General features: G+C 31.3%; 2 long non-coding RNA genes across 2 annotated transcripts; both read left to right on the top strand.

Annotated features, from left to right (window-relative positions):
* Nucleotides 1–83: 83 nt before the first annotated feature.
* LOC145807744 (uncharacterized) lies at nt 84–2158 on the top strand. The gene is made up of 3 exons (XR_014351099.1): nt 84–223; nt 1140–1193; nt 1960–2158. It is a non-coding gene; the product is annotated as an uncharacterized LOC145807744 (long non-coding RNA).
* A 9907-nt stretch (nt 2159–12065) lies between these two features.
* On the top strand, nt 12066–15524 carry LOC114257591 (uncharacterized). The gene is made up of 5 exons (XR_014350878.1): nt 12066–12271; nt 13223–13323; nt 13606–13714; nt 14138–14231; nt 14354–15524. It is a non-coding gene; the product is annotated as an uncharacterized LOC114257591 (long non-coding RNA).
* Nucleotides 15525–15701: the final 177 nt, after the last annotated feature.

Here is a 15701-nt window from a genome sequence, read left to right as displayed (position 1 = left end):
GTATTTTGTATATTTATCTATCTATTTGACCTATGTGTGCCCACCACTAGTATAAAATGAAATAAACACAAACCCTAACTCTTGTTATAATTGTTTTCCACAACACTAGCAGCCCTAGCAGCAGTGGGTTTATGAAGGAAAGAGAGGGGTTTTTCAATCATCAAGATTATTGTTGTAGCCAAGAAGGAGAGCTTTGGGTGTGTTGTGCTGTGTGGCCTCCTAGGTTTTCTTCTCTTCTTTCTTTGTTCTTTATCCTAATAATATTGTTATTTAATTCATTGATGGAGAGATTGTAGGTGTATGTATTTTGTGTATATATATATATATGCTGTTAAGAAATCTATGGAGTTTAATTCATGTATAAAGAATCGGTGTGAATCTTAGTCCAAAAATTCTGCACATAATCGCAAACTTTAAAAATCAAGAAACCATATCAAACGGATGAATTTTAATCTGAAATTTTTACAGTAGATCAATTACGTATTTAATTGCATATCTGAATTTTTTCATAATTTTTGGGAGTCAAAATCCATATAAATTGAGGTATTCAAATCTGTCCAGGAAACCAGTCCGAAACAGTAAATTCGGGAGTGTTGTTCTCTTTGGGTATAAATCCAAAAATTATCAAATTAGTGTCATTAGAACCGGTTACGAGTCTAGTTTCGTACGTTTTTGGCCTTGCATTGATTGCTCATGTACATTAAGAGAACCGTCAATTTCTTTAAAGTGCTGCAGAAAACAACCTGTTTGGATATAACAAATTATAGATAATTATTTTGAAAAGCAAATCAAGTGAAACCAATTGGGTTTGAAACTTAGGATATATTAGATCATATCTGGAGGTTATTGGAATTTTTCGAATAACGTGGAGTGAGTTTTGTAATTTTCAAAGTTAGCGAATAGGTTGGGAAGGCTTGTTTGAAATTCTGTTTTATCTTAAAGTCACAATGAATTAAGTTTTGACCGGAACCCATGTCTTGGGTGATTTTAAACCTTGAAGAACATGAACTTAGGTAATATTTAAGAGTAACGGTGAGTTGGGTTGAGCCGTGTTAGTGCGCTTTAGTTTGGGGTTACTTAGTTTGTATTCTTTAGTATTTTTAAATTAGTAGTGACGTGTAGTTTTCATATTGGTTCAGGGCACTAGTTGGACTTTCATACTCTATTCGAGGATTATATTATTTCGTTTCCAGGTGAGTAGTTTCATGCTACGTATTTTTATAAATGTTCCCCTACCCTGAACTGTTGAAAAATTAAATTGTTGTTTCAAGACTAAACTGTTTTGATAAATTATTATATTATCAATTGAATCAAATTATTTCTGAAACATGTGTGAACTTGGCATACTGTAAACTATTTGTTTTGGTCTCATGTTTATAATGATGAACTACCATGTTTTGCGAAACTTATGTGTATTAATTATTGGGACCATGTGTGTATTTAGTCCAAGGAAATTATTCCACTGTGTGTGGTGACTCTGGCCACTAGGGAATAGATCCGGGTTGGGCCTTGATGACTCTAGTGCTCAACGATTGTAAGGAAAAGACCTTTAAAAACAACTAGGTGACCTTCAATCGGATTGTCATTGAGAAAAGACCCAGGTGCCACCCTGAGGATGACTCTTAGTTCGGTATTGGATCCAACGGGGCTTATAGCCTTGAGAACTGTGTGGCAGATTATTTATTTTTATTGGTACCCAGAAAATTATTGGTGTTCATGTTATAATCTGTTTTAAGTGGAAAATGTTGTTTATCATGTTCTTGCGAGACATGAGTATTTTAAGTGTTGAACTGTGGAACCTTCTTTTTGAAACAGATTGTATTTACCAAACTGTATGCCAATCTAGTTTCTGTGATATATATCTTATTTTGGAATTAAACCCTGTTTTCAAAACTGTATTTACTATCCATGTTGCTACTCACTGAGCTATCAGTTGACTTAGTTGTTTACCATTTCCAGGTGTTAGAAGGACTTATAGTGGACTTATGGCGTAGCGGGGACTCAATTACATGGACCTCTAGGACATTTATTTAATTTGTTTTAGGTTGCTTTGTCGAGTTTTGTGCATATATTGTGGATGAGTTTTATTTAGAATTATTTTATTTTGTGGGCGGTTTGTGTCCCATTTAGTATATATATATTTTTAGGAAGTTGGTTATGACTTGTTTTTCACTTGTGGTATGTCACTGGATTGAGTGTTGATTTATTTATTTCTGGGCTATCATCACATTTATTCTTTATGGTTTTGGATTCATGTTTAGGCTTACGTGTGCCTTGGGCTAAGTCCCTGTGGGCCACGGCCGGTCATGCCCAGATTTGGGGTGTGACAAGGTTTGTAACAGGTTGGGTGTGTTTTGAAACAAATGGCTGCTGCCCAGATTTTGGTGTCTTCGCTCGAGTGAGGCTTTTGTCGCTCGAGCGAGCTCTATGTTTTAGTTCCTTCGCTCGAGCCAGGGTTCCTTCGCTCGAGCGAGAGTTAGGGGGGTGTGTCTGCTGGCTCGAGCGAGAAGTCTTACGCTCGAGCTTGTGTCTGCGTCTGGTTTTGGACCTGAAGGTTGCGTTTCTTGGCTCGAGCAAGCTTTCCTTCGCTCGAGCGAGCGAGGACTATGTTTTGGGTTTCTTCGCTCGAGCGAGTGTTTCCTCGCTCGAGCGTGCTTCTGGGTTGCAGACCTGAAGCTTCGAATTGTTGGCTCGAGCGAGGTTTCTTTGTGTCTGGTCGCTCGAGTCACCATTCATTCGCTTGAGCGAGCCTCGAATATATCAGTTTGCAGCAGCGGGTTTTTTAAACACTTTTTCATCCTCTCTTTTACACAAACTCTAGATCAGCTGCTCCATCTCTCTATATATACATTCTCTCTAAGATTTCATTTACTTCTAGAGTGTTTCCACCCAAATCTCTTTGTAAGGAAGATAGAGGGTGGCGTGGGCTTCACTTTAATCTGAAAAACGGTGGATTCGGAGCACTTCGAGTTTTCTTCATCTTCTCCATTTGGTCTCTTCATTTGAGGTAGGGATAACCTACTCCTCTCTATGAGTTTTGACATAAATGTTGGGTATTTTGGATAGATGGTGTTGCTTGGTAATTTTGGAAAAGTAAGGGTTTGTATTGAAATTATATAAAAAGGGGTTTTGTGTTTTAAAAACCCCATGTATATGTGAGACTTTGGAAAATTGAACTATTGTTGTTGAATTGATGAAAATGAGCCTTAGGGCCAAGGTTTGGGAAAAATGGGGAAAAGCCCTAAATTCATGTGATTAATTAATTTGTGTAATTAATTTAGAAAAGATATGAGAATGTGAAATTGAGTTGAAACTCATGAAATTGGGAAATTATGGGATTGAATGGTGTAGTTGGATTAGTCAATCACTCACCTATGGAAATGTTGATATTTTGTCTGTTTGATAAATTTATTATCTGTTTAGAGATAATTGCTTTGGACTATCGGTGGAGGATAGTCTTGATTATTGTAGACACTATATGTTGATTAGGGAAATACTGAAACTGATCACCTTGAATATGTCATTGAATATGACGGTTAGAATAATATATCGAATTTGTGTATTGATTGATCATTGTATATGATAAGTGTTTAAATACATTGTATACGTATACTGTTTGGGAGGAGATAGAGGATGTACTCCATGGTTTGGGAGAAGATAGGGAATGGACTCTCAAACCTGTTTGGGAGGAGATAGGGGATGGACTCCATTGATAACTAAGTTGGTCGGAGTGTCCAGGGTGAAAGTTCCGAAATCCTGATTATGTTTGCATAACGTAGATAATTGAAGTATTGGAAGTGTTTTTGATATGAGTGTAGTCTCATTTACTTGTTTAGGTAGATAATGAGCCATATTTATAAACTTGAATTGGAAGTAAAGAGAGATGTAATGAAACATGAACGTATTTGTCATGAAACTGAAAAGTGTTGTAAGTTGGTTTACAAGTGTTAATCATCTATCGAATGCTAATGTTTTAGTTATTTCTCATATTTGGTTTAGTATATCTCTACTGGGCTTTGGCTCACCCTATATGGGACATCATTTTCAGGTTTAGGTGATATGCCACCTCCAAGGACGTAGCTTGGGAGCCTTTGAGGCTGATAGCTCTTTTTGTTGTTTTCTTTTGGTATTACATATAAATTCAAACCAAGGGCTTAATGTGTATTTGAGTTAGTACTCTCTTTTTGTAACCAAGTGTTGGCTTGAAAAGTTGTAAGCCCGTAGGGCATTTACTTTTGTTGTCAACATGTAATACTTTTGCAATGAATACTCTGATAAATGAAAATATGCTTTATTCTCGTATGTCTATGGATATCTTAAATGTTGGGTTTATGTATTATTTTGAGGACGTTACAGGGGCAATTGGTAATGCTAATTTAAACCTTAGGGAGGGGATTGTAATTTCTAAAATGTGAGGGGTGTCAATGTAATTTACCAAATGAGGGTAAAATTGGTATTTAAAAAAATTAAAAGGCTAAGGGGGGAATCTTTAACGAAACTTTAAACCTCAGGAGGAGATGAAATTTCTAAAAGGTGAGGGAGAAAACTATAATAAGGTCTCGTTTGGGGACTTACTTTTTTAGCCAATTAGCTAAAAAGTTATTAAATTAGCCAAAAAGCCAACAACTCATACCAAAAAGTCAAAGATTCTCTTTTCTCTCTACTTTTTGCACATCTTTTCGTAATTAGCAAAAAAGTCATCCCAAACATACAAGTTTTTTTTACCTATCTTTTTAACCAAATAGCCAAAAAGTTACTAAATTAGCCTGTTCCCAAACGAGGCCTAAATATAAACTTTAGGGGGTGTCAGTGTAATTGACTCATAACTTTTCTTTTTTTTTTCCAAATGAGGCATTAATTATTAAAAACAAAGAGGTATAATTGGAACTACTTGTTGCAATATTGGAAAACGAGAAATGAAAGGTAATTTAATTTGTTGATGTTGATATTGTAATAATTATTAGGGCAGTTGTGGAATTCTATGAATTTCTTGAGGTCTTGAGGTCTTGGAAAAGGAAAATTCTATCCGCACATCAAAAATCTTCGGGACGTACCATTTATTTTATTTAGATATAAATTTTTAAACAAAAGATAAATGTTCATATATAAATGGGATATTTTTTCATAAATATCTTTTTATCTACTTATATTATATTTAGTTCACATTATTTTTTTATATTCTAATAAGTCTTATGAGTGACATAGTTATCAAAATATCCCTAATAATATTCACATTTATAATGTGAATGTTTCGTGATGTGAATGTTTATACTGTCAATGTAAATGTTCACATCGTCAATGTGAATGTTCACACCATCAATGTGAATGTTAACATGTCAATATAAATGTTCTCATTGTCAATGTGAACAGTCACACGTCAATGTGAATATTCACATTGTAAAATATAAATATTCACATCATCAAATTGCTAACCGTTCAAAAAATATTTACAATGGTACAAATATTCATAAAATACTTTAAATATGGGAATTAGGATTTGGTAGATCAAATATTCAAATAATAGGACTTATTGAAAAATAAGAATATCTTATGGACTAATTGGAATACAAACACTTGAAAAAAAGATTTTCTAATAAATCTCCCTATATAAATTGATAAATAAAAGCAAATTGTTCAAATATATCTTATATTCAACTGTTTATATCATAATAATTACTTTTTGTTCATAAAATTTATATTCGAACATTTGATTTTTATTCAAAAATTTATATCCGAATGATATAAATAGTGTTTATTGAAATTTTTTATGATGTGTAAATAGAATTATCTCTTGACAAAAAAAAAAAAAAGAGAACATGACCACTTGCTATCAGTTTATATAGGAATAATGGCAACGAGTTGAGTATTTTTCGAGTTTTGCGTTCGCATTTTTAATTTTGTAGTCAAATATTTAGTAGTATGATTGGAGGTGGAGGGAGACTGTTGTCCGAGCTCGTGAAACTCATCATAGGTTTGGTTTTAATAATTTGGATTGTTCATTTTGTAAGGCACTCTATGTTATATCATTCATATAAAAATTTAGATAAATTTGATAATTATAACATATTCAATTTATTTCATTTGTCACCAAAAAAAACAAAATAAAACAAAAAACAAAATAGACTGTCTATTTTTAAAAATATAATTGTCATCTATTTTTTAAAGGAAAAAATTAGTCTAACATCACTCTCTAACTTTTACTAATGGGAGAGGTCTACAATATATTTTTTTGTAGTGTGAGGTCCTTAGATCTATCACCCGTAATTATAGACATCAAATTTCTTCTAAACCTACTCTCTCTCTCTCAGTATAGCAAAGCAAAAAATCAAAGCAGCAATGGCTCTATGGATAGACAAACGTTCAAAACCTCTGATCGAAAGTAAGATAGCCATCATTCTGTGGTTTCGTTGTTCGTTGTTCTAGTGAAGTTGATTTCGAGTTGTTTTTTATTTTTTTATCGTTGATTTTGATTTTGATTTGATTTGTGTAAGGATTATGATTTCACATTAGGTTTTCAATTCTGATTTGTGGTTCTCATTAGATTTTTTATTTTAATTTGTGATTTGGAAATCGCGTTTTTGTAATTTTGTTGAGATTTTTGCTTTTGAAACATTATTCAAGTTGATTTCTAATCGTAGAGTCGATTTCAAGTTAATTTGCAGTAGACATGTTCATTGTTCATTAATTTCGAGTTGATTTGGCCAAAGAAAATCATAGAGGGGAGTATGTGATTTAGCCAGGGAAAATCAACAAATTTCTCTAGCCATCACACAGAGAAATTTAGCCCAATTTTTTAAAATGTTCACTGTAAAGGTAGAAAAATCACATGATAGAGAAAATCAACATTTTTTTTTTTTTTTATGAATAACAGAGAAAAAAAATCAACATGCCAAAGAAAATTGTATACATCGATTTCAAGTTGATTTGCAGTAGAAGTGTTTGTTGTTTATTGATTTCGAGTTGATTTGATCAGAGAAAATTACAAGTGGGAGTGTGTGATTTGGCCATAGAAAATTAACATGACAAGGGGAAAAAAAATCAAATTTCTCTTGTCATCACACAGAAATTTATCATAATCTTTCAAAATGTTCAGTATAAATGCAAAGAAATCTCGTGACAAAGAAAATCAACATACTAGAGAAAATTACACACACACAACTAACTTGAAGAAGAAACTCAAAGGGGGGAGAAGTAAGTAAATTCCAAAGAAAATTAACAGCTCCAAGGGAAATTCCAGAGAAATTTCATATCTCAAATAGATATCTTAATGCCAGATAAATTGCAGAGAAAATCAACATACCAGAGAAATTTCATTTTTATAAATTTCTCTGGCTATCGCATACAAATCTGGGAGTCTAATGTGGTCAGAGATATTTCAAATGCTAGAGAAAATTTCGCATGCGCACACACACAGCTTCCAAAGTTATGTCATATATGTATATTTGTTCATATGAGTTTGTTAGTATACTCAATTTGACTACTCCAGTGGATAAACTCATAAACAAGCATAAATTTGAGTAAGAGCATTATCAATTCTCAATCTCTTTTTGTGTATGTGTTTGTTAAAGGTTGCATGAAATTCCTCTGTGAAAAGACACAATTTTCTCTAATTTGGTTAAAACACAGAGAAAATTATAAGCAAACCAGAGAAAATTAGTCAAATACACAGACAAAATTATAAGCAAATTACAAAAATTTGTGAGCAAATCAGAGAAAATTCATCCCAGAGAATTTTCAAAACACAAAAAATTAGAAAAGTTGTGCAAATTAGAGAAATTTCAAACTAGAGAAATTTCAAAATATAGAGAAATTTGTCTGGAATTTCTCTAGATCAAAATTTCTCTAGGTCGAAATTTCTCTGAAAAAATGTTGAGGGACCCTAACCACTATGAAAATATTGCATGTCCTTTATGTTATAAAATCTTAATACAAGGGACCTTAAAAAAAAAATTTCCCTTTAAAGTGACAAACTTAAAAATTCATAATTTATTTTTTTAGTAGGGTATATATATATATATATATATTTATTTATTTGGGTAAATTACACTAACACAACATGAGATTTATATTAATACAGATCTCTCACTTACGTTTGAAAAATTACACTTACTCTCTTATCAAATTAAAATGACATATTTGTCTCGTAGCCTTTATACATATAAAATAATAAAATAATGCTGATATTTTGTTCATGTCATTTCAAGAGAAATAACAATCATTTTCTTTGGTTTAACTCGCACAAAAAATTTTAAAAAAAAATTTGTGTTTTTTATTTTTACTGAATTTTTTGAATATTTTAAGAAATTATTTTTTTTAAATGCATATAATCTAGATATACTTAAGAAATATAATATTTTGTGATTTTTTTTTTAAATTTACCAAAAACAAAAAAAATATAAAATTATAAAAATTTAATAATACTGTAATAAATGTGAATGATGGTGTTTAGTAATACTGTAATAAATGTGGGTGAATAGTCGAGGAAAAAAATGAAATGGAAATAAAAATGAAAAATTCTATTCATGTATAAAAATTTATACAAAAAATATTATAAAAATGTTGTGATAGTAATATTGTTGTAAATATAAATCATATTTATGGGTATTTGGTTTTAAAGTGAAATGACATCATTAAACTATATAATTGTGTTTGAAAATTTTATGTAAAACTTATGTTTATATATCATCACTCAATAAGAATATGTTCACACTACAACAAAAACGCACTTTAGTGGCACTATACTAGTGGCATGTTTTTAGAAAATGCCACAAAAATAATATTTGGTGACACATTTTAGAAAAATGTCACAATACCACAAACATAAAAGGCTCTAATGGCGTTTCAATAAAGAAGTGCCCCATCACTACAATAATAATGTGATTTAGTAATATCAATTTTACGGCATTTTAAAAAAGAATGACACAAAAAATTATTTTAATGACATTTATCAATAGATGCCACTAAACTACGTAGGTGTAAGTAACTTTTTATGGCATTGAGTGAAAAGTGTCATAAACAAATAATTTTTATGACATTTTATGAAATGCCACTAAACCAAAATCTTTCCAAATTATTTAATGGCATTTTTTGAAAAAACCAAAAAGGTCAATATATTCCCAATTTTTTTAAAAATGCATTAAAATAAATATAAATAAATAAATAAACTGAACTCAATATAATATGTTTTTTTTTAAATCTATTTGCCACATGTACAAAATTGATTAACAACCTTATATGAATTAACTGAAAAAATAAAATTTCTAACAACTCTCTTATACAATGATAAAATTACTTGAATTTTTAATTGAAATGAATTTATAATATCCTCAAAAATTGTTAATTGACTTGATGATTTATTAGTAAAATGGGCCATTTATTATGAAATTGGAAACTTCAAGGAACATGATTTGGTCTTTGTGTCATTTTCATTCCTATAATTTCAATTGACTCGATTTTAACTCCAAATTTACAGATTTATCTCAATTTATTTCAGTTGCTTATAATTGTTAACAATTTTTAATAAAAAAAATATGCATATAAGTGACATATGTCATTCTTTTTTAGGTAAAAGTATAAATTTGCTTAACTCAATGAATTAATCTCAACCAATTCAGTTATCATTTTTTATCAAAAACACTAACGGTATTATCCATTGGAACACATAATCTAAAATTAAAGGTAGAAATTGATCTAATTAAAAATGTAAGGAACAAAATTGATATTTTGTTTTATTTAAAGTGTGAACAAACTTATTTAAAAATAAATAAATAAGTAAATAAATTTGTTTTTGGTACATCACTACTATTCACCGCATTACCAATTCTCCACTATTTTATTTTTTATTTTTTAATTGAAGAAATAAGGAAACAGAGGAAAGCAAAATATTGAGGTTAGAGACCCAATCCAAGAGTTAAACCAAAAGAAGCTAGAGTAGAGACCCAATCCACTGAAATTGGTGAAGTAAAATTAATTTTTGTGGGACAAAGAGGCGGCAACAAAATGATGAAGTAAGGGTTTATCATTCTTCATCTTTCATGCCATCCTTATCTACCATTTACACCACAAATTTGCAATGTTTTCATCTTCTACAATCTACTGAATTCATTAGGCATTATTTCTCTCTTTCTCACTCTCACACACACAAGCAAACACACACAATACCTATAGCGATTCCGGTTTTAACCCAACCTTTTTTGCATCTTGGACTCGGGTTTCATGGTTCCGTGTTATTGTTCATATCTTGCTTCCTTTGTATTTCCTTAAATTTGGCCATTGAGTTGTTGTGATTGCGTTTGGGACAGGTTGGTTGCTTGGTTTCCAAACTTTTGTTGTCTAGAATTTTGTTCCTCCGCTCGACCAGATTTTGCAAACTCTTAGTACTTTTGCAGGTCTGCAAAACTACTAGGAGAGTGTATTCTACGCTCGAGCAGTTCTTCTTACACTCGAGCGGGCTCAGCTCGAGCGACCTTTCTTGCACTCGAGAGTTGGTTTATTGTTTGCAAAACTTCTGGGAGTGTGTAATCTGCGCTCGAGTGATGTCGCTCTTTTTCATTGTGTCTTAGTGCTCTAGCGTCACTTATTGTGCTCGAGCGGAACAATTCATTGTGTCTGACGCTCGAGCACACTTCTTACGTTTGAGCAGACTGTGTGTATATCAGTTCGTAACAGCCCCTTTGTACATCACTTTTTCACTCAAAACCCTAGATCTAGAGCCTCTCTCTCTCTAAAACTTGCTCTTTCTCTCTACATTTTCACCTAGATTCGTTGGTTTCTCCACCCGAGTGCCTTTGTTGAAAAGGTAGAGCACCTCAAGGGCTACGTTTGGATCCGAATAGATCTTAGTTTCGGCGTCTTTGAAGTTCATCCACTTCTTCCTTGGTCTTCTAAGCTTAAGGTGGGGACTTTCTACACTCTCCTATGATTTTTAACTTAACTATTTGTCGTTGTGCAAATAATGTTGGGATTTGGAGGATTTTAGACAAACTTAGGGTTTTGGCTCAAAATCAAAAGAGTGGTTTTTAAATAAAACTATTGAAAATGATTACGGGTGTAAATATGATGATGTGTTGTGTTAAATTTGTTGATTTTGACACATGGATTGGATTTTGGAAAGAAATGGAGTCCTAAAATGTTTCAAATAATTATTTTGTATAAACAATGAAATTGGTATTGGGAATGTGAAATTGAATAGATGTTTATGTAAATGGTGGAGTTGGATATGTATTACCTCTCACCTATAGAAATTTGGATAATTTATCTATCTTGGAAATTGTATATCGGTTTAGAAATATTTGTTTTGGGCTATCGGTGGAGAATAGCTATAACTGTTGTAGAAATTGCATGAGGATTAGATGAATTGAGACTAATCTCTTATTGATTGTTATTGAACATGACTGTGTTTTAATATATTGTATATCTATAATGTTTGGGAGGAGAAAGGGGATGGACTCCAGTAAATTAAGTTGGCCTGTGTGTCCAACGTGAAAGTCCAAAAAATCGCGCATATACATGGGTGCCGATCCCACGGATGAAATTTCCATAAAATGGCAAATGAATGTGTTTGTATGATTATTATATTGATTAGAGATCCACTAAATTGTATCCTCAATTTGGTTGATTGACTGAAATGGACTTAACTCATGAATTGAGATAAAAAGGGAATTGAGATAACATGAATTGTGATATAAAGCTTAGCGTGGCATGGTTTTGCAAAAGAGTTATAAATGATTTTGAATCACAGGCATTATACATGAATATCATACATATATCTTTGTTAAGATTCATATATTGTGTTAGATTGTTTCTACTGGGTTTTGGCTCACCCTACTTGGAAAAAAATTTATTTTCAGGTGTTGGTAATAGGCCTCCACCAAGGACTTAGCTTGGGAGGACTATGGAGCTAAAGGCTCAATTTTGTTTATTTTGTGTATAACTTTTGTACAAGCCTAGGGCTTTAGTTGTATAGAGCTTCTGACTCATTTTGTTATAACCAAACACTGTCTTGAAAAGATGTAAGCCTTAAGGGCACATGAATATCTATTTAGCTTTCATTTCTTATTATTACTTGTAACACATGCTGTAAATTCAAGATGAACTATTTATGAATGTATATCACATGTGTCACCTTTTGTATACTAACTCTGATTAATGAAAGCTTCCTATTTCACTTATATAACTTTGTACTAGTAGTTTGGAGTTGGATTGTATAATTATTTCCGGGGCGTTACAATATCTCCATCTTTGTCACTTATTTATGATGTTCTCGATTTAGGTATAAAACTTATTACAATATGAAAATCTAATCTTCTAACCCATGAATTTATTAATTTTCATCTTTTAATATCAAGGGTTAATTGCGATTTACTGTTATTGTATTTATATTGTGATTTTATATAATGTCTTGCAAGTGTTTGTTTAAATGCCACAATGATTCGTAAATAACACCAGTTGTCTACATATTTAAAATTGATGCAGATTGGAATTCGTTTGTACACTCCACCATCATTGTTAAATATTAGAATCTTCATAATATTATGGATCTTTTATTTTAAACTACTTACAGAGGAACAACATTTGAATTGCCATTAAAATAGTGATATTGCATTAACGAGAACCTTCAAAATTTATAAACCTAATTTTTTACTTTAAATTTTGTTTAGAGTTTGGTTAAAATTGAGAAATTGAGAAAGAAATCAAATGTTTGATCTGATTAGAATTTTGTCCTTCATGTTTATAATCTTAATTTCAGGTTTCTTTTCAATTGATAAATGTACCCTTTTGCTTAGTTTGGGTTTCAATTGGCCTTTACGTGCTTGATAAATTGCCTAAAAGAGTTACATACATATGAAACATGTATGTGTGAATGTAGTATATGCCATTTCACGAGTACTATGACTTCTTTATTTTTTAAATGGAATAAATTAGCTGATACAGTATATTTTTTAGATAAGGGTGAGAAACACAATTTTGGTGCTTCTTTTAGCTTTAAAAGTTTGAATGTTGGAACTAACTAAAGGTCAAGCAGGTACTGAATTTTTTTTTTCCCCTCAAGAACTAGTTAGGTGATGATATGCTTGTGTTGCTTGTACAGCTAAGTTTTATGATGCATTAGGCACTTTGTTTCTGCTTTCAAGCTTCCCTCTATATGAATTTAGAATTTTTTATTTTTACTTGGGAAAGGGAGGAAGATGACAAGGACATTAATTTTTTATTTTTGTCCCAGATTAGAGGCAAAGGATAAAATGTTATGGACATGGGAATTTAATGGTCAATATTGTGTAGCTTCATTTGTAATCATCATCAGGCTTCTTATGGTCTCTCAAGGTCAGTATACAAACTGGTTTGGAAATCCTTCATTCCACCTAAAGTTCAAGTTTTTTGTTACTTATGATTCGTTGATTACTAAAAATAGCATATGTCCATTTCATGAAGGTTTGGAGTTTTTTTGTTTAAAATGGCAGGGTTTATTGTTAGTATATCCTGTTGATTTGAAAAGGTTAATGAGATGGTGATTTTGATTTAAAATGAATGAATTGAAGAAATTTATCTGATTTTAATCAGTCTTTTGATTCAGTACAATAACTCTGTTTCTAACAATGATTGTAGAATGGAAGGAAGTTGTAGACATTATCCTAGTGGAACAATGCACCAGGTAAAGGCCTATAAGGAGATAAAGGAGTACTTAATTAACAACTTCATTACTTGCATAGATCAGGTAAGGGAGTATAAATTGTAATTTGGTTTTGAGATCTAGTAATTTAAAAGTATTAAGAAAGTTTTGTAATGGTTTCTTATAATTTTGCTTTTTAAGAGTTTGCTTCCAAGTTGGAACCCTTATATTACTTATTAATAAAATTTTCTTTTGCCCCAAAAACATTTCTTTACACATCACTATCATGTATGGTGATTCTATTTTCTATTTCATTACTTCTTTGGGAATGGAAGTGAATTCTATAGATACTCTTAGTCAATTAGTTTTTTTGTAGTGGAAGTGATCTTTATTTGTGGATGCTTGGGAACAAGAAATTCACATCAAACAAGAGACCATATTTATAATGCATGGTGATCATATTTTTTGTTTTAAACCTTCTTGGATAATGAAAATAACTATCTGAAATGGATTTATCTGGTTTTGCAGGAATAAGGGTATTAAAAAAACCAAAGAGTAATTCATTGACTATCTTGGAACTGTTGCTCATAGTGCACTTTTGAAATTATTAAAGGCTTTTAAGGTATCTGTTCCTCTTCACTTGGTCAATTTTCAATTATTATTATTTATTTATTTTTATTTAACATAAACAAGTCAATTGCTCTGGTCTTCTATTACTTACGAATATTTTAATAAACTTGATAGGTTTGAAGCACTTGCAAAAGGAATTAAACAAACTACGATTACAAGAATAGAAGCACCAATGGATATGTTTACATGTTGGGAGGTATGATGAAACATGAAGCTCTTCAGAGAGCTTTGTAGCAAAACTCAAAGCCGATGTGAGAAAATCAGCATTTTTAGCATTTTTTAAAAAATTTTTAAAATCAAATGGGATTGGTGTTTTAACCGTCATTGAAGATAGAAGATAATGCATCGTGATAAATTATTTGAAGCAGTTGTAATATTTTTTATTTGAAATATTTTTGAGTGAGTTAGATATTGTTTTTATTGTATTGTGTCAGTGTTATGAACGTTATAGTTGTATTATACAAATGAAATTATAGATTTTTAGCTTATATATGAGACTGATTAATGGAATTTTTGTTGTACTAAATTTTTGTGTGTGTTTATTTTTAAATTTTTAATGGCAGTCACAAATGCCACAAAGGCTTTGTTTGGGAAGCCAAAGGTTTTGCTTTTTTGGCTAAAATAGTCGCAAAAAACAAAATAGGCTTTTTAACCACAAAAAACAAAATATCACATTCAATCCATAATCATTACATTTTTTCTCTCACAAAAAAACCAAAAACTCTTCTCAAACGAGATTTTTTAGCCCAATTCTAAAATAGTAAAAAAAAAGTCAAAAAACCAACCCACTTCCCAGGCAAACCCTAAATGTGGCATATGAGTACCAACAAATAAGATAAGGTGACATTTCTAAATGCCACTAGTGAAAAATCTAGTGACACTTGGAAATGTCACCAGATGCATGCATAAAAGTGTCATAAATAATGTCTAATATGGCACTCAATTGTTCATAAATAATATTAATTGTGGTATAAGAAGTGCCATTAAAAAAGTATGTAGTGTCATTTTTTAGATTGTAAGTCTTGTCTAATGGTGTTTGGTAGTGTCACAAATTGTATGTAACATGATATTGAAATGTCAGTGAAAGCCTAGCCTTCATGGCATAGTGGTACTTGCAAATGTCACCGAAATGCCGCTAGTATCTACTGTGGCATGGGTATAAATTACACTTGTTGAAACGCCGCAAGACTAAAACATGTTACTAGAGGAATAGTTTTGTAGCACTTTCAAGTATTACTGAACTAAGAAAATGTTGTAGTGTCAAGTATAATTTAATGATGAAAAATTGTAGAATGTAATCATGATGCTATAAATAAGAAATGGTAAGAAAAAAGACAAAATAGTCATTTAGAAAATTTTGAAGTATGACATCAACAATCTAAGGTAATTTGTAATAAGATTATGAACCTCAAGAGGAATGTAATTTTTCAAACGTGAGAGGATTTGTATTAAACAAAAACAT

The sequence above is a fragment of the Camellia sinensis genome, chromosome 14 (genome assembly GCF_055761805.1).
Source record: "Camellia sinensis isolate YWXY chromosome 14, ASM5576180v1, whole genome shotgun sequence".
Lineage (NCBI taxonomy): Eukaryota > Viridiplantae > Streptophyta > Magnoliopsida > Ericales > Theaceae > Camellia > Camellia sinensis.
The sequence above is the reverse complement of the archived record's forward strand: the minus strand, read 5'-3'. Positions and strand labels throughout refer to the sequence as shown.